We start from the raw sequence: 23,679 nt of genomic DNA on the forward strand, positions 1-23,679 counted from the left end.
GAAAATGTCTCTCCAACTCAGGATTTCTAACCAATCCACTAAGTATCTTCAGCCTGATCTCAGTATCTTTCTTGATATTTTTTAGGGGCTTGAAGTCACACCAATTAGTGGTTAAGGCAAACAGCTCAGAAATTTATTACAGTCTACCTGTACAAATCCTTCCAACTACACTTATCGGAGTCAGGAGCAAGGCAGACAAGAATTTAAAGACAGACAGTCAGCATCACCGAGGCAAGAGGGGAGAGGAGGTTGTACCAACAACTCAGGTAGGAAAAGAGATTAAAATCCTGAAAGCAGATTTCAGGGAATTAGGGATGAAATTAAAAAGCAGGGCCTCAATTTTTTTTATTTCTTCATAGCATATGGATGTCACTGCCATTTATTAGCCAACTCCAATTGTGCAGAAGACAGTTACACATCAAGCACATTGCTGAGAGTCTGGAGTCACATGTAATTTCCTTCCCTAAATGACATTAGCGAACCAGTTGGATTTTTCTAACAATTAACAATGGCTTCACAGTCATTAGACTCCAAATTCCAGATATTTGTTGAATTTGCATTCCATCATCTGCCATGGCAGGATTTGAACCGAGGTCCCCAGAACTGTACGAGTATTTCTGGATTAATAGTAGAGAATGTGTTGCTGGAAAAGCACAGCAGGTCAGGCAGCATCTAAGGGGCAAGAGAACTGACATTTCAGGCATAAGTCCTTCATCAGAATTCTCCTGTTCCTCAGATGTTGCCTGACCTGCAGCATTTTCCAGCACCACACTCTCTACTCTGATCTCCAGCATCTTGACTTTCTCCTTTCTGGATTAATAGTCTAGTGAGAATACCACTAGGCCAAGACCTCCCTTCAAGAGCAGTAATCTTAGGATTATTCCCACTCCTAACTGCTGAGCACAAGGACAAGAGAACTCATTGATTAAACATGTCACTGGAAAACTAGTGTAGGAGAGGGGGCAGATTTGAGAGGATTGGTACCCTCTCAGGAGGATTTGCTCATGCTATTGGGATGGGTTTAACCTAGTTTATCGGAGGGGTGGGTGGGGGTGCTTGGGACCTGTGGGGTAACCCAGGTCAGAAAGTATTTATTGGCCAAATAGTAATAGGAGATGGTCTACGTTAGGAGAGGGACTCTTGTGGCACAGTGGAAATGTCCCTATCTCTTGGGTAGAGGTCTCAGGTTCAAGTCACACCTGGTCCGGAAGTATTTCACATCACTTCTGATCAGGTGGAGCAAATCTACCTGGAAATCTGATGAGGGAAGCTTGTGGAATAGGCAAGCCCTACATATAGGATGGAAAAATCAAAAATTCTAAAGCTTTAGAGGACGAGCAGACAATTTTAGATACAGCATATGTAATGAAAAAGGGCTCATTAAGAGAAATTTAGGGATGAGTGACTACATGAATTTTACATTATTTTTGAAAGTGAGTTCGTTCAATCTGAAGCATGGGTGTTAAATCTGAATAAGGGAAATTGGCTGAGCTGGACTAAGAAAATACATTCAAAGGCATGACTGGACATAGGCAACGGAAAATCCTGAAAAGAACTATTGTATAGTTTACAGCAATTGTACTTCAACTTGCAAAAACTCAAAACTTAGCCAACTGTGGCTGACAAAGGAAGTCCAGGATTGTGGAAGATTAAAAGTCTCAAAGTGGCCTGAAAAGAATAATAAATCTGTGGATTGTGAAGCTTTTAGAACACAGCAAAAGACAACCAACTAACTGATCAGTAAAGGAATAGAATTTGAATGCAACCTTGCAAAAACAAATGAAAAAGACTAAAACTTGACCAGACATGTAAAAATGGAAATATTTGGTTAAGAATGTGGATCCTTAAGGGTTTATAATGAGGAAATGTGAAATGGTTGTCAGCTGAATTACTGTGTATCTGTACTCTGAAGATAAAGGAATTGCACAAGAGATCCCAAGTGGCTCAGGATGTGGACTCGAAGAAAATTAGCTTTTGCAAGGTTATACTGAACATATTAATGGGGCTGAAAACTTACAACTCCCAGGACCTGATACTCTACATCCCAGGGAGATGAAGTTGGTGGCTACAGAGATAATAGATACATTTGTGATCGCCCACAATTCCATAGATTGTGGAATGATTGTTACAGACTGTAAGCTAGCAGATGCCATCCTACTATTTAAGAAGGGAACAAGATATGAAACAGGGAATTACAGACCTGCCAGCTTTACCTGTAGCAGGAAAAATCCAGAATTGAATCATTTAAAAAACATGTTAAATTGACACTTGGATAAAAATATTACCACCAAATTTGGAGATAATACAAAGTTAAATCGGAAAGTTTCCCGTGAATATGACGCAAAGCTGTTTCAGGATTCTAAGGCTTTGCCGGACGCATTGGTTGCGGCATTAGTTTTCATCTCTGCACCCCAAGTTCAATCTGATAAATGGAAAGCAGAAGTGTACCCTCAGATCTTTATTCTTCAATATTGCTATCAAAGCCTCAGTCTCTGTGACATCACTTTAGGACCCAAGATGGCAGTCTTTACCTTGACTGAGACAGATTTATTGCAACTGAAGGGCAACAGTCCATTACAGTCTTCAGGTCAGCCAGTTCAAACTGTCAATGCTCCAGGGGTGAGACCAACTAGATTAAAATGGAGGGGGGTTTGGACAGGCTCAGCAAGTGTGCAATAACATGGCAGACAGAATATCATGTGGAAAAATGAGGGGTTATCTGCTTTTATAGGGTGAAACAAATGTGGAGTATTTCTCAAATGGTAAGAGGTGAGACAGTCTAGGCATGCAAGGGGACCTTGTGTCCTTGTCATTAAGCTAGTGAGAGGTATCATGTAGGTGTTGCAAGCTATTGGGAAGGCTAATGGAATGTTAAATTTTATCGCAAGAGGATTTGAGTAAAAGGAGCAATGAAGTCTTGCTTCAATTGTATACAAACTCCATTAGATCACACCTGGAGTGCTATGTGCAGTTTTGATCTCCTTACATAGTCATACGGTCAGGGCATGGAAACAGATCCTTCAGCCTAACATGTTCATGCCAACTAAATTTTCCAAGTTAAGCTAGTTCTGTTTGCCTGCATTTGGTCCATATCCCCCTAAACATTTCCCGTTCATGTATCTATCCAAATGTCTTCTAAATGTTCAAGCTGTACCTGCACCTACTACTTCCAATGGCAGTTCATTCCACATATGATCCACCCTGTGTGAAAAAAATTGCTCTTAGGTCTCTTTTAATCTCTCTTTGCACCTTAAAAATATGCCCTCTAGTTTTGGACTCCTGTACCCTACAGAAAAGACCTTTACTAAACACCATCTATTCCCCTCATGATTTTAAAAATATCTGTAAGGCCACCTCAACCTCCTATGGGGAGAAAGTGAGGTCTGCAGATGCTGGAGATCAGAGCTGGAAATGTGTTGCTGGAAAAGCGCAGCAGGTCAGGCAGCATCCAGGGGACAGGAGAATCGACGTTTCGGTCATAAGCCCTTCTTCAGGAATAAGGGCTTATGCCCGAAACGTCGATTCTCCTGTTCCCTGGATGCTGCCTGACCTGCTGCGCTTTTCCAGCAACACATTTCCATCTCAACTTCCTATGCTCAGGTGAAAGATGTCCCAGCCTATCTAGTCTCTCCCTATAATTCAAACCCTGTAACATTCCTGAAAATGTTTTCTGCCCCATCTCCAATTTAATATTATCCATCCTTCCTATAACCAGGCACCTAGAACTGTACAGAGTACTTCAAAAGTGGCCTCACCAATGTCTTGTACAATCGCAACATGTCCAAACTCCTATACTCCATGGTCTGAGCATTGAAGGCAGATGTGTTAAATACCTTAGCCATCCTGTTTACCTGTGACGCAACTTTCAAAGAACAACGTACCTGAACTGTGAAGTTTCTGTTCAACACCACTCCCCAGGGGGCCTACCATTAACTGTACAAGCCCTACCCTTGTTTGTTTTACCGAAGTGCAATACTTTGTGTTTATCTAAATTAAACTCCACCTGTCACTCTTCAGCTTATTGGCCGAATTGAACAAGATCCCTTCGTAATCGTAAGTAAACTTCTTCACTGTCCACTTTATCATCATTTTGGGGTCATCTGCAAACTTACTCACCATGCTTCCTAAATTTTCATTTAAATTGTTTATATCAATATTTATACCATTAAGATATTATTGCCATAGAGGGAGCACGCAAAGCTTCACCAGACATTCTCAGAATAGCAGGACTATCCTATGGAGTGTGGGCAAAGTGGAGCTGTGTTTTTGAGTTTCAAAGAATGAGGGGTGCTTTCATTGAAATGCAAAAGGAAAATATTAAAGGAATAAACAGATATTTTTGTGCCTGGGAATTCTATAACCTGAGGCAAAACTTGAAAATGAGGGGGGATGCCATTTTGAGACTAAAATGAGTAGAAATTCTTAAGTGTTGAGAATCTTCAGAATTCTCAACTACGAGGATTGTGGAGGCTCAGTCTTTGAGTATGTTTAAAGTAGAGGTTGTTAGATTTCTAATTGTCAATGCCAAAAGGGGTTATGGAGATAGTGTGGGTAAAAGACTTTGATGTGTTTGATTAGTCAAGATCATATTATATGCTGAAGTGGATCAATGGGCTGAATGCCTATTCCTGCTCCTGCATCTGATACAGCTGTGAAACACTATGGGACTACATTGTAAAATGTAGAAGGTGCCACATAAATTAAAATTTTATTTCTAATTTGTCTCGTAGTCAAAGAAAAAGCTTCCATAGGTGACGGGATCTCGAGATTTCTAAGCCCTCTGACCTTCCTCAATGGCCAGGTTTTCCTGTTCTGGAGAACTAAACCTCCTCTGTAAGCACTGGAATACAATCCATGCTAAGCACACAGGGAGTGGGGAATAAACAGTCTCATTCCTTAACAGCATTGTCTAGAGTCAAGCAGCTTCAAAGGTCTCAATTATAATCTCAGCCATGGATACTGTGCAGTTGTAAAAAAGATTTTTTCTTTTACACAATATGGCATTTTCCGTGAACAATCTGCGTTTTCCACACTAGCATCCTGCGGTTTATGTTCAAGATCTTCAATTTATGCCACATTACAAGCTGTGCTATGTGGTGAAAACCAATTGAAACAGCTTGGAACTGCACAACTCATTTCACTCAGGAAAGCTGGAGACTAAATTTATAACTAGGGGTGAACTAGGATTTTAGTAAGATGCGGCTTTGAACAAACACGTGAACATTATTCTGATCATTTATCTCTGTGGCTTGATGCATCGACTCAATCCAAATGTTCTTCTAAACTAATTTACACTAATGAATGGACATGGCTGACAAAGGGTCTCAACAGCACATTATGAATGCCTTGCCATCAATCAGAAATGAACCTGAAGAATCCGATAGCAAGGGGCATGCCTTTTATTTGCAAACAGTTAGATTTGTTGATTCAAATATCCCCCTCAAACTGGTCTAATTAATCCTTCCTGTCCATCCAAAAGCATCAACAATGTGAGCTGGCGGATCCAAAGGCTGTAAAGGACAAGTGGACTGCTGCTCTTCAGCTGCAATAAACTGTCCTAATCAAGGTAAAGTCAACTGTCATCTTAAAGTGGTGTCATAGGGATAACAAATTGTAGGTAGATAGAAGGGGATAGCTCTGCTTTCAATGCAATTTTGTTACAGGGTGCAGAGTAAAAACTAATGCTCAAGCCAGTGCTTCAGACAAGGCCTGGAATTTTACAAAAAAGGAAGAGATTGTAGAAGAGATTATTGAGCATTACTACATTTTATTTATTGCACTGGTGAAGCTGACTTGCTCAAATGACCAATTTTAACTGACCTTTTCTTGCGATCTTAATTATCTGCTTTGTTTTCATGACAGAAAAGCAAATGTGGAAACTCAAAACAAACATTTATGCATCAGTTTCAGGCAGTTCACAATACAGCAGTTATTTGGAACAGTGCTGGACACAACATCAGACCAACAAAGTCTAAGCTCTGATCTGAAATCTGACTATGTGAAAATCTATGCAGGCATATTTTAAAATATGCATGGCAGGATGACATCTCAGATGGTTTTGCATGGAAGGTGGAATGCAATGAATGTAGCTGTAGTTGTGCAGTGGAAATCTCAAACATTTTGGGTGGAATCATCTACTTCTAACCTCACAATTCAGAGTTATTTAGGTTCTTTTCTTTGAGTAAAATACAGCAATCACCAAAAGTTCTATGCCTTGCCCTCTGTTACCACTATAACCAAGAGGAAAGTGAGAGTGAGAGTCAAATCTGTGGACTCTGTAGGCTTATCCAGCAAACTGTAATTTTAATAAACCAGTTGAACAGCACCATTTAAAAAGTCATTTTAAATACTTGTTAAGCTGCAGCAAGCTTTTCAGGAAGACTGAATAATTTTTTCTCATATTACTGTTGACATTTTGCAAGAAAGCAACAAATTTTATTTTATCTCATCTATAATTCGGGCACAAACCTTTATTTGTCCACGACTTTTCCTCCTGAGTGATTTTACTAAACAGCATTAAGCAATTACTAGGTAAAAATTTAATTTTAAATGTTTATTATAGAAATTTTAAAAGGTATTTTGCACAATAATGAAATAATGGTTGTGTGGGGAAAATAATGCAAACAACGAAAATCCAATTACTGAGTCTGTGATTAAGTATGGGAACGTTTCCAATGATCTGACAAACAATATTAATGGAAACAGTGCACCATGCCCTTTGGTACTGCTAACAATTCAAAACAATAGAACATAATTGGCATGGTGGAGCAGACAAAGGCTCTCAACAGCACATTATGAATGCCTTGCCATCAATCAGAAATGAACCTGAAGAATCCGATGATCAGTTTGGATGAGAACAGACCTGTAGGAGGGTAAGCTTTCACTTTTATGACAGGGTATTAAAGTATTGGTCATTTGACCCAGTATCATCTTATGTGGTTTGCTGTCATACTTCATTTTATATTGCTACTGTGAAATGCATTGGAGTCCATTAGATTAAAGATGCTTTATGAATACAATATATGAATTTCCTGTTTTTGAAGTAGGAAAATGAAAGTACTGCCTCCTGCTTAGCAGAGTGGGGGGGGGGGGGGGGGTAAGATTTAATCGGAGTACGCAGTGAGCAAATATCAAACTCAAAAGAGCATTTTCAGATGATCACTATACAGTATGTAGGTAAACATTGCACCATCATTCAAAATGAGTGTAAGGGATAAGCCAAGTAAGAAGATGCTGGTAAGTCTGACCTTGGTGGTAAACAAATTAACTGGTGTCAATTATTGAGTGTTAGGATCAACTGTTACTTGGAGAGGCATGGGTTAAGCAGTAATTGTCAAAGGAAGGGAAAGTAGCAAATTGAATTCAATCCAGAGGAATACAAGATTATGCATTTGGAGAGGGCAAACAAAGCAAGTGAATAGACAATAAACGGGAGGCTATTGAGGGGAGTTGAGGAAGTGGGAAACCTTGCAGTGCATGTCCACTGGTTCCTGAAGGTAGCAGAACAGGTAGAAAAAGTAACAAAGGCAGCATATGGGCTACTTCCCTTCATTGAGCAAGGTAATGAATACAAAGAAAGGTGGTAATGCTGGAACTATGTAAGAGTCTGGTTAGCCCTCAGCTGGACTTCTGTTCACAGTTCTGGTTACATTATAGGAAGAACATAACTTCTTTAGAGAGTACACAAAAGATTTACAAAAATGTTTGAGCTTTGAAAATTGAAGGTATGAGTAAAGGTTGGATAGGCTATGGATATTTTCCTTAGAACAGAATAGCTTGTAAGGTGACTATATGGATAAAATAATTGAGGTGGCGGATAGTTATGGATCGAGGAAGAGGGGGAAAGTCCTAAGCAATACAATTGCTGTATTTGGGGCGTAGACTAACCTGCAAGTCTGTGGACCAGATGGTGGAAAGTATGATTAGATTGAACAGCCAGTTTATTCAGCCAGCGCAGGCACTATGGGTTGAATAGCCTCCTTCTGAGCCAGACCCTATGATTCTACTTACTTACTGGATATTCTTATACATGAAGAAGTCACATTAGGTAAACTGTATTAACTTTGAAAATTACCTAAGTGAATGAGTAATATGATACCAGTTATGGACATATTTTCCAAATTTTCATGATCGTTCCAGTTCTTTTAAGCCTCGTTATTTCAACTATTGTTAACTTAGCCAAACTTAATACATCTATTTTCAAAACAACATCTTTAATTTTCAGTTTGAAATTCTTCTAAATATTCATTTAGGCTCTTTTCCATATTTATACTTGCATACTTAGTTACATTTGGAGTTTGAAGCTTATTTTCTTGCCAGTGGTATGGAATTTATTTATAATGAAGTGAGCTCCAACTATGCAAATGGGTGAAATGTCTAATTGTAAACCAGCCACAAGACCCCGACACTAAGTTAATTGAGTGCTGTCTCATATTAAAAATAATAAATGCACTTGCTGAGATCCCTCTGATATAGGAAAAGTGAAATATCAAAATATCTATCCTTAAATATGCACTGAACATGGACTAATACTTGCAAGGTTATACCGAATAAATAACACATACAAACTTTTCAACAAAAAATACTGCAATTCAGAATTTTAGGCTTTTGCAATTGAGGTCGTTGATTTAGAAACACTTTTTAAAAGAGCAATGAAGAGATGCTGCAGTGTTTTGTAAATGTACATACTGCAGCTGTTATGTTCTGATAGTGGAGGAACGAGTACTTAAGATGGCAGAGGCACTGCCAATCAAGTGTATTGTTTTGTTCTAGATTGTGTCGAGCTTTGAATATGGTTGGAATTGCATTCATCAAGGCAAGTGGAGAGTATTCCATCATATTCCTGAATTGTGCTATGTGGATGATGGATAGGCTTTGGGAAGTTACGGATGAGTTTGATGCCTTACTCATCACAAAATTTCCACCCTCTGACTGGTTCTCACAGTATTTCTATGGCTGACCCAGTTAATATCTGGTTAACAATAACTCCCATGATATCGAAAGTGAGGGATCCAGCACAGGTACTGCTAACTAATATCAAGGGAAGCAGTGTTTCTCTTGAATGGATGAGTCATTGCCTGGCACTTGTGTGGCACAAATGTTATTTGTCACTTTTAATCCAAGCAATGTGAATATTGTCGAACATAAAGTAATATCTTCCATTTCACTTTAAGGCAGCAGCTGAGAAAATGGCAGAAGGATTGTTTCCTTGTTTTAGAGTACTTAACTTGCCTGTTCTAACTGCAGTCTAACATCCTTTAAAAAAATTACTGTTCTCTGTGCCACACCTAAAGCCTGTGTACAGGATTACATCCATAGTGTTAGTTGAGATTAAGTATTTTGAGGTATCAAAGCAGTGGAATGGGTTGCAGCTTGGCATTTTCATATTCCTAATGCTTCACGTGTGTGTAAAAACAATGAGCAGGGGACTCGGCAAGATGGCGGCGATTCTATAGAACTACTGTGGACAGCTCTGCCTAACAGCCAAGGCATACTGGTGTTTTTTGCCATCCCTGGCCAATTTATGTGGTGGAATTATTAGTTTAAAACCTTACCGAACACATATTTGTTAATATTTGGGAGTGGGAAGGATGCCAAAGGGAAAAGGAGCCAGCAAACCACAGCAGGGAGGACAATCCCTTGCAACAACAGGCATATCAGAGACAGCAGCAACAGCAGCCTCTCCTGAACCCCACCCCCTTCTTCGAAAGCTGGCTGCCGAAGTTTTTGGGCCTTCACATCAAGTCCAGCAGGCTACAGGTTACAGTGCACAGGTCAGGGCCGGTGCAGCGCCCCCGCTCGGTCCTAGTGCACTTCCATTCATGTAAGGACAAGCAAAAAGTCAGAAGCTTCCAGATCCCTGGAAAAAGATCCGCAGGCACTGCTGTACAAGGGGTCAAAAATCATATTTTTCCAGGATTTCTCTGCAGCTTTAATTCGAAAGAGGAAGTCCTTCGATTAAGTTAAAAAAAAAGAGGCTGAGTAACCTGGGCATCCAGTACTCCATGAGATACCCCGCAGTACTCCATTTCAGCCACAAGGACTCCGTTTATACATTTGACTCAGCAGGTAAAGCTAAAAATTTTGTAGACACTTTAAAATAGACAGATTGACCTGAAGAATACAGTTAATGTTTGTTCTCTTTTCCTTCTTTCCCCATGTTTTTCCTTCCTTTCTCCCTAATAATTTCTTTTTTTGGAAAGAGGGGAGAAACTTTGGAATAAGTTGTTCCTTTTTTTTTAAATAATTGGATTTTCTGATGGGAAATTTTGTGGATGTTCTTTATTGTCTCCCCCTTTTTTTGTTTGTTCTGTTTCTCTTTTAGTCACAAGTAGGGGTGACATGAAGCCAGGGATGGGTGGAGTGCTCATCCTGACTTGGTCTTTTTTCTGTTGATTTAAGGATCATCTCCTTGGTTTTTTTTCTGGCCTAAGGCTGGGGCACAGCCCAGGTTTGAAGGAGCTGTGAAGGAGGGGATGGGTAGGGTGAGTGCCTCCTATGGACAGGGGGAAAAGAGTCTTCCATTCAAAGTTTTATATCTGGAGATGCCACAGACTGAGTGTTTATTGGAGTGCCGTGGTGGGAGAGATAGGGAGGGTATTGAGGACTGAAGTCAAAGTAGACTTGATATCTCTCCTCTTAGGTCTACCGAGTTTACCATCTTTAGACGGGCACGGGGAGAAACTATTTAATATTCTTGCATACTGTGCACGGAAGAACATTCTGATGAACTGGGTGTCTGAGAACCCGCCGGGCTTGCTGGGATGGCAGAAGTTAATTGTAGAGCACATTCCCTTGGATTTTTCTTTACAAACATGGTGCACTACACAACAGACTATTTTTATAAGATGGCAGCCCTACTAGAGTTATTTGGATATAGATTTGTCAGTTATCTTAACTAGGGCATTTGTTTAACCAGGATGGTTAGGTCTCGTAAGCCCCGGGCCCTGGAGGAGGGTCTCCTGAGTTAATACGGGTATATATACAATGCTCCCGTTCCTTTGTTTGGGAGCTTTGCGCTGAGCATAGCTGATCTGTTCTGTTCTGTATTTGTGTTTTTTTATTTTTTTTGGATCTATTTGTTATTTATTGGTGTTGTTTTGCACAGTGTTAGGGTTTGTTTTGTATTATAGAGTAGGTTAGTAGTTAGTAGACAGTAGTTGTATTGTAATTTGTGTTTTTTTCTTATATTATACAGATATTTGTTATTGATTGAAAAATACAATAATTTTAAGTTGGTAAAGTTAAAAAAATTTGCTAATAAATATATTTACAAAAAAATTGAGCAGGGTAGCACTTAGCATAGAAAGTAGAAATCAGCTATTCAGCCCTTTGAGCCTGCTCTGCCATTCGTTGTGATCATGACTGATCACCCAACTCAATAGCCGGTCCCTGCTTCTCACCCATCTCCTTTGATCTCTTTGGCCCCTGGTTTTAACACTCAACTCCTTCTTGAAATCATTCCATGTTTTGGCTTTGACTGCTTTCATTGGTAGTGAATTCCACATGCTCATCACTGAGTGAACAAATGTTTGCTCATCTTCATAGAATGTGGGCACAAAAAAAGCGCTTTTGGAACTGAGAAGATAAACAAATATTAAGCTGTCATTTAACTGACAAATTTACAATGGAACCAACTTCGGGCTTCAAAAAGATGATAAATCAGGGCTCAATTATGTAGTTACAAGTTTCAGTAGTAGTTCAGCCTCTGCCTGCATTCCAGCTGCCATCTTTTGAGTAGAGGAAAGGAATAGGGAACAAATATTTCCTGTCATTTAAAGGATATCAAGCTTCAGCTGGAGAAAACTTGGGGGAAAAAAAAATCAGCCTCAATTTTAAAGAAGACATTGAAGAGTCATCTAGATTTGAAATGTTAGTTTGCTCTCTCCATGGATGCTGCCTGACCCAGTGTCGTTTCCAGCATTTTTTGTTTTCAGTAGATTCCAGCATCTGCAGTAATTTGCTCCTTGTATTTTGAGCATTGAAAATTTTTTTCTAATCTTTTGTCTTGCTGTTGGTGTTAGAGATATCTTGTCACGCAAGTAATTTATTTTCACTTCTCTTGAATATGTGCTTCTGCAGGATCACAACAAAAAGCCATGCTGCTGACATTTCCCATCCCATATGAGCAAGTTGTCTTTAAGGTCATATGACCCACAGATTAAACTACCAGTCGCATATCTAATGAGAGCGCAACTCTATGGTAACTGAGTTGGTAATTGGCTTAGTCCCTACAGTCACTGATAGGAAACTGGAGCCCATTGCCTGCCCATTTAAATCCAAAACCAAAGATAAGCTTCAGTGTCCAGGTTGAGTATCTAGTGAAATGTCATATGATTGATAACACATTCATGTTCATGGGATTGGAAGGACTTCTTGAAGACTTGCAGCTCACAAAGAAATCAGTGTAACCAGATGTTCTGCCCCCAAATTGTAGCAAGGTAATGCAATGGTGAAACAATTGTTGTAAAACCATATCTTTTATTATTCTAAGAAATAGGCACAACTGGGCCATTATTCACTGGAATTTATAAGACAGAGGGGATTTCATTGAAATATACAATTCCCACAGGGCTGGACAGATTGGATGTAGGGGTGCTAATGCCCTAGGCCTGGGGTGTCTAGAACAAAAGGGTCAGAGTCTTGGGTTATGGGGTAAATCAGGGCGGCACAGTGGCTAGCACTGCTGCCTCAGTGCCAGGGACCCTGGTTCGATTCCAGCTTCGGATGACCACACTGTGTGGAATTTGTACATTCTCCCTGTGCCTGCGTGGGTTTCATCCGGGTGCACCGGTTTCTTCCCACAATCCAAAGATGTGCAGGTTAGGAGAATTGGCCACGTTAAATTGTTCAGTGTTCAGGGATGTGTACGTTAGGTGCATTAGCCATGGGAAATGTAGAATAATAAGGTAAGGGGGTCTGGGTGGGATGCTCTGAGGGCCGGTGTGGACTTGTTGGGCCAAATGGCCTGCTTCCACAATGTAAGGATTCTGTTCTATGACATTTCAGACTGAAAGGAGAAATTTCTTCACATGGAGGGTGAACTTGCGGAATTCCTTACCACAAAGCTGTGAAAGCCAAATCACTAGATATATTAAAGAAATAATTTAAGCTAAAGTGATCAACATGTATGGAGAACAAGCGGTAAATATGGCACTGAGGTGGAAGATCAGCCATGATTATAGTGAATGGCAGAGTAGCCTTAACTGGGCCTGCTACTAGTTTCTATAGATTTCTGTTAGCTAAAGGTGTCAGGGGTCTGGGAAATAGTGGGAGAATTGTATGGAGATAAACAATCAGCTGTGGTCAAGTTGAATAGCAGAGAGGGTTTCATGGGCCAATACTGTCAACTCCTTCTCTCATTCTTCTATGTTTCATTAGTGTCCCTTCCGGAAGAGAATCTACCATCCTAACCTGGTCTGAACTACAGCTGACTCCAGACCTATAACAATAGAATAAAATCACTAAAAAAATAAAATCACTAAAACTTCACCAGCAACTATGCAATTTCACTCAAACTCAACAGGCAGTGTGGAAAATGAAAAAGAATCAGACTTGGGGGCAGTGTTAAGAAGATGCTCTCATTTGGGTAATACGAACTAAAATTAACCAGGGAGCAGTCAAGAATGAAAATGAGTATTGTGCAAGGTTTGGAATTTAAGGAAAGAGTGCCATTACTGCAGTATAGATGTCACAGTTTTATACATAAATTATAATACGCACATCTGCAGATTCCATGCAATGTTGACAGTATGCTTGCAGCATAAAATAAATGAAAGCGGTTCTTTAAAAAACCTGCCATCATCAGCATAAAATTAAAGGATTGAGAAAACAGACACACTGGATGCGTGCAACATACAGCACTGTTTCCTCTGGGCATTTATTACCTGTTAAAAACCAATCTTTTGGTGAGTGGCAGTTCAGGGTTTTCGAGAGCAGGCTGCAATATTTCTTCGGGTCTGCTGAGTCATAATTAAAGCTGAACCAAGCGGAATTGGAGAGGGAAGGTCAGCAAGGTGGCGTATGAGAGATGAGGCTAGGCTGATGGGCACCAAATGAACAAATTATGATGGGCCCCACTCAATGTGATGAGGTCAAATGCTTGTTTCTACCCACTGACAGTTCAATTTCCCTGAAATGTCTCTTGATTCACTATGACCTAATTATGAATGAAAAGTTATCAACTGCCCACACCAAGAGGGGCTTAAATACTATTTTCCTAGAGCTTCTAATGTCAAAATGTTATTAGAAACTGTATGTTGGCCAGGAGTTTTTCCAACACAATAAGTGGGTTAATCTAAAACACCAGTGATCGCCATGTAATAATTTTCTAAAAGAGTGAGCTGTATACCCAGAACTATTTTTAATCTTACATTATAGCAACAAAAAACAAAGACATCATATTCAATTGCAGAACATTTTAGATCTGTAAAGTAAAAATATTTTCACTCAAAGACTTCTCAAAATCCTTCTACCCTTTAGCTACTGAACAGCAACTTTTACTGAACAGCTTACTGAAGGTTAAATATCTAATTTTTTTGCTTAATCTAAAAGATTCCCTAATGTGCCACACAGTTTAAATCCAATTTTATTCCAGCTATGACCCACCCCTTGAGAGCAATTTTTATTTAATAATAAAATTGAGTTAATCTTAAAAGATCTTTCTTGCATTTATTAGCTGCCATCAACATGACAGATCACAATTATAAAAAATAAAACCATCCTCATGGAAAAGAAACTAAATCTAACATAAAAATCAAGCATTGTTTTCAGAATAAAATCTACACTTGCTTTACTCCCAATTTTGCATGGGCTCATTATTTAACTGTAGGTCCTTAACAAATAACACATTCAATTATTTTCTGCATAAGAAAGAGCACATTGTAATTAATCACCCACAAAGTTAAATTAATCATCCAGAACCATGTGACAAAAGTATCCAAGAGATCTATAACCTACTTTTTCAGTACCCTTGTTTAACCAACTCACTTTACATATCTAAGCATTTCTTTTTTCTCCCCTTAAAGCAAGAACCTAAATGCTAGTAATAAATTACAAGTTGAAACAGGACAACTGCCTAACTTGCAACAATTAAGTACAAACAGAAGTTTAAATCTAAACATTTCAGAAAAGTTTAATTCTCATTTTTGTAAATTCAAGACATGCATAAACTCTCAATATGCTATTTACAGCAAAGAATACTGGTGGTTTGAGTGGGTGTCTAGTACATATTTAAGTCCAAGGTAAAAATCAATGATAGCGTGCATTCTTATTGGAATTAGCTTTCTCATCTCTCTCAAAGGGCTTTGTGTGACTTGAGACACTAAAATGCATATGGAGAACGAGAAAGGGTGTCCAAGTTGCTCAATATCTTCCCAACTATAGATATAAACCACAATGTAATAGAGTAGAATAGCCTCTTTACTGTGTCTATTGTGTACGGTAGAAGTGACAAGAAAAACAAGACAGCTTCCTCCAGGACAGAGGGTATTACATGGACCTGGAATTTAGTAGCTCTCAGTTTGGAGAGGCCGTTGTGAGTTGCTGCCATTCTGCCATCTTGGAGAGAGTCTGGCTGCTGCCCCATAGGTGGTTAACCATGGTTCATGCAGGGAAGAGGGTGGCTATATTTCCTTGCTGATAGTGATAACAATTTTACAAGTCTGTGCATTTCAAACAACTCACATTTGCATGATTGGAGAATGGGTCTGATGGGGCAGTAATACTAGACATGGTGATAATTCCTCCTGGATGGCTTTCCAAAATGCTCTGATTAGAGACAAGACAAAAGAAAAGCTGAATCTGGCCAATCCTATCAGATATTCTTTTGACAGGAAAGTAGGGAATCAGTGTAGTTTAATGGGATGTGATACACTATGTCCAAATTTCAATGACAGTTGAGAGACCGTATACAAAGACACTCCACTATTCTCAATGACTGGTACGCAGGTCTTGCTCCAGTATTTCTTGACTTCTTGTGCATTGTCAGTCAATTTGGAGAGGAGTACAATATACAGGGCAGATAGATTTGTGGCTATCTTTGTGGCTGAGAATGAGTACCTCCACAAGGTTTGCAATGCTGTTTAGAAAATAACAATTCCTGTGACAACTGCTTTATTTACAAATATCATACCAGTACAACATATCCTGGTTTTGCAGTTATCCACTGACAAGAACCTTGCTGTGCACTGTCAAAGTCATTGAAGTTGCAGAGGATCACATGAACCAGCTCACCATCTTAAGTTAAAACTGGCCACTTTTAGTAATGTGCTGTCACAAGTTACTTTGTACTTGATCGCATTGGCTTGCATTAATTGAATTACTGCTGATTTTGTTCCTTAAGATAATTTGCAAACTGAAAGGATCACTGATTATTTGAGCTTCTACTGCTGATCCCTGACTTGCTTTAAACAAAGTGGCTTTCGGAGCCATTTCAGAGTATGATTAAGAATCAACTACACTGCAGTAGGTCTGCCATCAAATTTGGCCCAGACGGGGTAAAGAGGGAAGATTTTCTTCTCTAAGGGCAATAATAAATGTGCTGAGTTTTTAATGAAATTCAGCAATTAGATTGCTACCATTAGTAATACTTGCACTTTAATTCCAGATTTATATATTAATTGAATTTAAATGTCCCAGCTGCTGTGGTAATTTGAACTCAGGCCTCTGGATCACGAACTCAGGCCTCTGGATCACGAACTCAGGCCTCTGGATCACGAACTCAGGCCTCTGGATCACTAACTCAGGCCTCTGGATCACTAACTCAGGCCTCTGGATCACTAACTCAGGCCTCTGGATCACTAACTCAGGCCTCTGGATCACTAACTCAGGCCTCTGGATCACTAACTCAGGCCTCTGGATCACTAACTCAGGCCTCTGGATCACTAACTCAGGCCTCTGGATCACTAACTCAGGCCTCTGGATCACTAACTCAGGCCTCTGGATCACTAACTCAGGCCTCTGGATCACTAACTCAGGCCTCTGGATCACTAACTCAGGCCTCTGGATCACTAACTCAGGCCTCTGGATCACTAACTCAGGCCTCTGGATCACTAACTCAGGCCTCTGGATCACTAACTCAGGCCTCTGGATCACTAACTCAGGCCTCTGGATCACTAACTCAGGCCTCTGGATCACTAACTCAGGCCTCTGGATCACTAACTCAGGCCTCTGGATCACTAACTCAGGCCTCTGGATCACTAACTCAGGCCTCTGGATCACTAACTCAGGCCTCTGGATCACTAGACGTCCTGACAAAGGGCCAGCGGACTGGAAATGTTAACTGCTTTCTCTCTACAGACGCTGCCAGACCTGCTGTTTCTCTCACACTCTATTTCAGATTTTCAGAAACTGGAGTGGAGTGTTTACTCTAGATTACCAGTAAACTACCATTCTCATGATCAATGCTTATGGAAGTCATCAAAAGTTTATGACCAAATAATAAGACCAAACCACTGCACCCAGAGAAGTACAAGCTGGGACAATAAATACTAAGAGGTTACTTCAGTATAATACAAGTAGCATCTAAATCGGTTTGTGTTTGAAAAGTTGACATTTAGCAAAGGATTCAGAAACTAGATTTCAATCTTCAGTTTATATCCACTTCAACAGAATATTCTAATTTCGCAAAGTGGGCACGAAACAGGATGTCCACTCTCCCTCCACCTGCTTCTGCCCCATTAAAAAAAATACCTGAAAGATCGTTACAGCCTGTACTATGAAGTAGATTGCCTTTCCAGGTAAATGTAGCTACTTTGTACAGAATCTAGAACCAGCGTTACCTATATAGTATCAAAAACCTACTGGAGACAGAAAAAGGAATTTAAATTGAAGTGCTAAATCATGCTCTGAATTGTCAGATTTAAAATATATTATTTAGCCGTCCTCAACATTCTCAGTGCAATTTGATGGCAAAATGCAGTAGTTTCTGGCAGATACATGACTTGCTTCAATTCCAACAGTAGCAATTTAAGGTTAATTCACTGTCTCAGGATTAACAAAAAAAGAACTATTGATAGACAAGTCATTGCCTTTTATATATTGGGATGAAAACAATAAAATTACAATAGGTATTGTAGTTACCAACCTCCAGAAAGGTCCTGTAACTGATTAAATAAATTCTACAGATTGTAAATGAAAAGGAATAATGATCCTTCCAAGAAGCTGAGTGCAATTCTCCCCAAATTGTATCGATGTATAGTAGCTGCCCTACACATGGCACCGATGTTTATTGATCTACTAATGACCAACGCTTATTTAATCCTACAATTTGACCTATTTTCAAGAAAGAATGAGGAACCAACAATATCGAATGACCTGGAATCCAACACAAATAAACAAACTAATCTGTTATATATACACATCAAATCCGTGGTTTTCATATGAAACAATGCCAAAATGCATTTACACATATTAGAAAAGCAGGATATCATAAAATATATAAGTATTTATGACTGAACATTCAAGTGAAAATTGTTTTAAAAAGCATTCCAAACCAATTAATATAAATTCATATTGTAATGTGTCACTGTACAAGCATCAATGGAAAGCAACAATATTTTTCCAAGTTATATTTGAGCATTGAAACAAGTGTGAAAAGCATGAAAATATGAAATAGGAAATCAATAATTTTGCTACAAACTGGTACATTCTTTGAACAAATACAAGACTTGGAAGACATAAGAAACAGGTTCCTTCAAATTGGTAGCAGCCTTACCAAAGTCTGCATATTAACGAAGCACATCAATAAGCAATTGATTTAAATAACCAAGCATGTAACATTGGATGGGTCAAAGCAAGTTCAGGAAAGAACCAATGAACATACATGCATGTATTTTTATGTATGTCGCCTGGAAATGAAACTGTTAAAGTGTTGTGTGAGGCACTACAGCTGTACCCTACATAGTGTCCTTAAAACAATTTAGTAAGAATGCTTTACTGAAATAATCCACACATGACTGCTTGGCCTCTTCTCCCTCCCGTTAAAACTCACTGAGGTGACAATAACCCATTCAATCTTCCCTACCTTGTTGTTATTTTGGAAAAACATCACATTTTGAGACACGAACTGCAAGGTTATGATGGCAACACCAGTGACAAGTGATTGCAAGGGATGAGTAGTAGGGTGAACATATTTGCTCCAAAACAAAAGCTGCCTACTTCTACCTTATTAACATCACTCAACCTCTGTTCCCTCAAACGAGTCTTTCTTTTGCAGTAGAGAGATTATTTGTTGAATTATGCAGTCCCTTTAAGATCTCAGTATATGGGCAAAAAATGAAGAAACTGTTCCTTTTTAAATAGACTGCTAACATGTGTGATGGACTGAAGGGACTTTACTGAAAAGATGCAATTAACTGGCCTCATCTAAACTATATGATACTATATTGAAAGTATTTCAATTGGCACCAGTGTTCTGGGACAAAGCAAAAATAATAAAATTTTAAAAAAAGTTTCCATGGCTAACTGATCCAAGAAATTCAGTTTCTATGGGCGTCAAAGCAGGAAAAGATACAATAAATTGTGATATGTCCATCATTTATTTTATTCTTTCATGAGACATTGATGTTGTTGGCTTGGCCAACATTTATTGCAGTTCAGAGTCAGAGTCAATCACATTGCTGTGGGCTTGGGGTCGCATATAGATCAGACCAGATATAAACTGTAGATTTCCTTCTCCGAAGGATATTATCAAATTAGTTGGGATTTTACAACAGTGGTTACGTACTTTCCCATTAGGCTGGCTTTTAATTCCAGATTCTTAAACTGAATTCGAATTTCACATCTGCCATGTGGGATCAAACTCCTATACCTAGATCAACCTGGGTTCTGGACTATGAGCCTATTGATATGAGAACTTCACCACCACCCTCCCTATTTCAGTAAATCTGCACAATGTATAAGCGACCCAAGTCATAAAACAGTTATCACTTCTCTATACAAAATTTGAGAAACTTCACCTCAGGTTTGTTATATTGTTTGGTTGAGTATAACTCTCAGCTAAAAACAAAAATGATTAGCCCATCTCAAGATTTTGTTGACAGCACTGAATCAACCCAGCATTTCTCCAACATCTATCACAGCCACAGATATTACCACAATCTAAATTCTTAGTTCCATTTGACACTCAATTACAACTAAACAGCAAGGATTTAAAACTGCAACCCCAAAAGCTGCAGTGCCGTAGGTTCATGTGAGAACATTTCTGGCCCACTGGATTGGAAGCACGATTTCAATTCAGTTTAAAGTGAAAAACATAGAATAGGCCATTCCAATCCATTTTATTACATACATCTCCTGATCGAAAAGTAACAAATCAATGCACAATTCACCTCTAAAATGATTTTCTCTTATATAATTTCACCCCAGTGGAGATAAAAGCCCATTTTGAACAAGATACTTGCAAATTATATTGCCAGATTCTACATTTAATAAATAACTTATCCTGACAACTCAGCCATGTTTTGTTGCAAGTAGATGAAATTTATGGGAAGAAAGTTAGCACATAAGACATGATCTCACACAAGTAATCCTAGAAGTATTTTATTCTATGCAGGAAAAATCTGCCAGGTTTCCCATCCAAATTAGTATCCTGCAATCCCTGCTGACAATGTGGAGGTATTGATATTGGGGCAGTACAAGACCACAAGCAGCTACAAAACTCATGATAAAATAGCTTGCTCATACCAAGGGCAAAGCATATGCTTTAAGATACATCACTCAACTAAAGTACTAGAGGTTGATAGGCTACGAAATAATTGTGGCCCAGCACAGGTTGAATATTTTCAGGCGAGGAGAAATATAGAAACACAGAACATAGACAGGAGTAGGTCAATAGACAAGAGTAGGCCATTTGACCCCTCAAGCCAGTTCCACCATTTAGATGAGCTCAATGCAATTGTCTCCTGTACACTGAACCAACAAAAATAGACTGAGTGACCATTTCATGCAACACTTCTACTCGGTCCAAAAACATGACCTTGACCTCCACCGCCAAACCACAACAACGCGACGGTCGGAGGAGGAGCGTCTTATCTTCCGACTGGGAACCCTCCAACCACAGGGGATGAACTTGGACTTCACCAGTTTCTTCATCCCCCCTCCCCCCACCTTGTCTCAGCCGAATCCCTCCAGCCCGGCACCGCCTTCCTGACCTGCAATCTTCTTCTTGACCTCTCCGCCTCCACCCTACTCCGACCTATCACCTTCACCTTGACCTCTTTCCACCTATCACATTTCCAACGCCCCTCCTCCAAGTCCCTCCTCCCTACCTTTTATCTTCTCCTGCTGAACACTCTCTGCTCATTCCTGAAGAAGGGCATGTGCCCGAAACGTCGAATCTTCTGTTCCCTAGATGCTGCCTGACCTGCTGTGCTGTTCCAGCAATAAAGTTTCAGCTTTGATCTCCAGCGTCTGCAGACCTCACTTTCTCCTCCTAGTCACTTGCCTTTCTGAATTACTATCTTGCTCTTAAGATCATATTACTGCCCTATGTTAGTTTCAGCACTCCAGCAAAGTCCAACAAAAGCTACAGGGGTAGCATTTCGTTTTCAGTATAGGAACATTACAGTTTTTGCATTCAACATTAGAATTCAAGAACTTTAGACCATAAACTGTCTTTTTTGGGATGATTCCCCTCTATCACACACATGCATAGATGATATCTGGTTGGCTTGGTCTGCTTTCAGCACAGCTGACCCACTGTGAATGCATTCAGGGAATGGGGGAATCACTGGCTAGGCAGTATTTATTGCTCAACCCTAACTGCCATTGTGAAGGTGGTGGGGAGTTGCCTTTTAAACCACTGCAGTTCACTTAGTGTAGGGACAACCAGGGAGGGAATTCCCAGATGTTAGCCTAGTGACAATGAAGGAATTGCAACATACTTGTATAAAAAATTTGTTTGACCTATTTGGAGTGCTATGTGCAGTTCTGGTTACCATACTGTAGCAGAGATGTGGAGGTTTTGCTGAGAGTGCAAAAGAAGTTTACCAGAATGTTGCCTGGATTGGTGTGTATGCTCTAGAAGGATAGGTTGGACAATCTTGGATTTTTTGGTAGAGTGTCAAGGTCTGAGGGGTGACTAGATCGAAGTATATAAAGTTATGAGATGCATGGATAGAGTGGAAAGTCAGAGTCCTTTTTTCCAGAATGGAAATGTCAATTTTTGAGGGGGAACACCCATTGGTTTAAGGTGAGAGGGTCAAGTTAAAAGGAAATGTGCAAGAGAAGGTTTTTAGGCAGAGGGTGGTAGGTGCCTGGAATGGACTAAGACAGGAGGAGTTGGTAGAGACAGATATGGTAGTAATGTGTAAGTGACATTTAGGTAGACACATGAACAGGCAAGAAAAAGACAGTTATGAACCACAGATGGAATTAGATTTGAATGACATCATGGTGGGCCCAGACATGGTGGGCTGAAGGCCAGTTCCTGCAATGTTCTATTTCCAAGTCAGGATGGTGAATTGCTTGGAGGGAAACTTGCAGGTGGCAGTGGTTCCAGCTATCAGCTGCTTTGGCGTTGGAGATGGTAGCGGCTGTGCGTTTGATTTCCAAAATAGGAAATCAATCGTTGAATCAAATTATCATGCTTGCAACCTATTCATCTTCTCAGAGGCAAAGTGTCCAAAGCACTTTTTAAAAAGTTCCGAGTTTTCTTACTGTCCAAATTGAAGACTTCCGCACTATATTCAGAATTTAACCATGTTCTGATATGTGTATTATACAATGTAAATGCTTAAAATAAGTAAAATAAAAACAATCAATCATTCTCATTTGAAAGAGAGAAACATTTTGTGTCAGTGCTAGCATGTAGTAAACCAAATATTCAAGTCATCCCAAACTGAGCGCTTTTAGCTCATTGTCTTGTACTATTATTGCAGGGGACTTCTTTAAAATGTTAGTTTTTTAAACATTCTGTTCTGGAATGCAGGCATGTTACTACCCACCCCTAAAGTCTTGTAAAATAGCAAGATAACCTCTGTTGAAACTGTTAATAACAACTTCTACCATATACTGTTGTTTTTAACAAAGTTAAAACCAAACTTGTGCTATTAAACTTTTTTTAGGATTTGACATTCTGGTTCCCATAACACCAAAACGACTATTTTGTATTTTGTAAAACTCTGCATACAACTATGTAGTGATGCTTAAGGGTATGTCTGCACTGCAATCCAACAACTGACTATTGAACCTAGTAGTACCCATTAGAGTAGTACGAACAAACGTTAACCAAAATCCAGATATGTAGATATCGTGTTAGCCAAATGCCCTGGTGAGTAGGCTGCTTTCAGGTATTTCGTGCTTTCTTTTTTGAGAGGTATTTGTCTTCTGGTTAAATGGCATAGCATTAAAATACCAACTGTTGTTTTTATTTTGTTCTTGATGCTGTATGTCCTGCAGTGTTTCACCAGCAAATACTCACATTCTTTATATTTTTACTATTTGATGTGACTTCATGTGCAGATTCTGTCCGAAGCCGTAGTCAAAGTGGTTATCCCAACAGAAAGGTACACTTTCAGTTCATTCTTACTACTACTGCTACTACGACTAAGCAGCCTATTTGCGACAAGACTTTTAGTAGGAAATCAAAAGGTGCTAAGGAGCCTTGGAGGTACACATTGCTGGTGCTGCACATCAGTGGAGGGAGATAATGTTTCTAGATGCAATGTCAATCCAGTA

At 39.5% G+C, this 23,679-nt stretch overlaps 1 protein-coding gene across 3 annotated transcripts in view; it reads right to left on the minus strand.

The window, feature by feature from the left end:
• The window catches only part of ap3b1a (adaptor related protein complex 3 subunit beta 1a), a 315,493-nt gene that overhangs the window by 68,941 nt on the left and 222,873 nt on the right, over positions 1-23,679 (minus strand). The window lies entirely within an intron of this gene.

Source organism: Chiloscyllium plagiosum, unplaced genomic scaffold (assembly GCF_037043375.1).
Source record: "Chiloscyllium plagiosum isolate Xiang-an unplaced genomic scaffold, Cpla_swu_hap1 HiC_scaffold_2, whole genome shotgun sequence".
NCBI classification, from domain to species: domain Eukaryota; kingdom Metazoa; phylum Chordata; class Chondrichthyes; order Orectolobiformes; family Hemiscylliidae; genus Chiloscyllium; species Chiloscyllium plagiosum.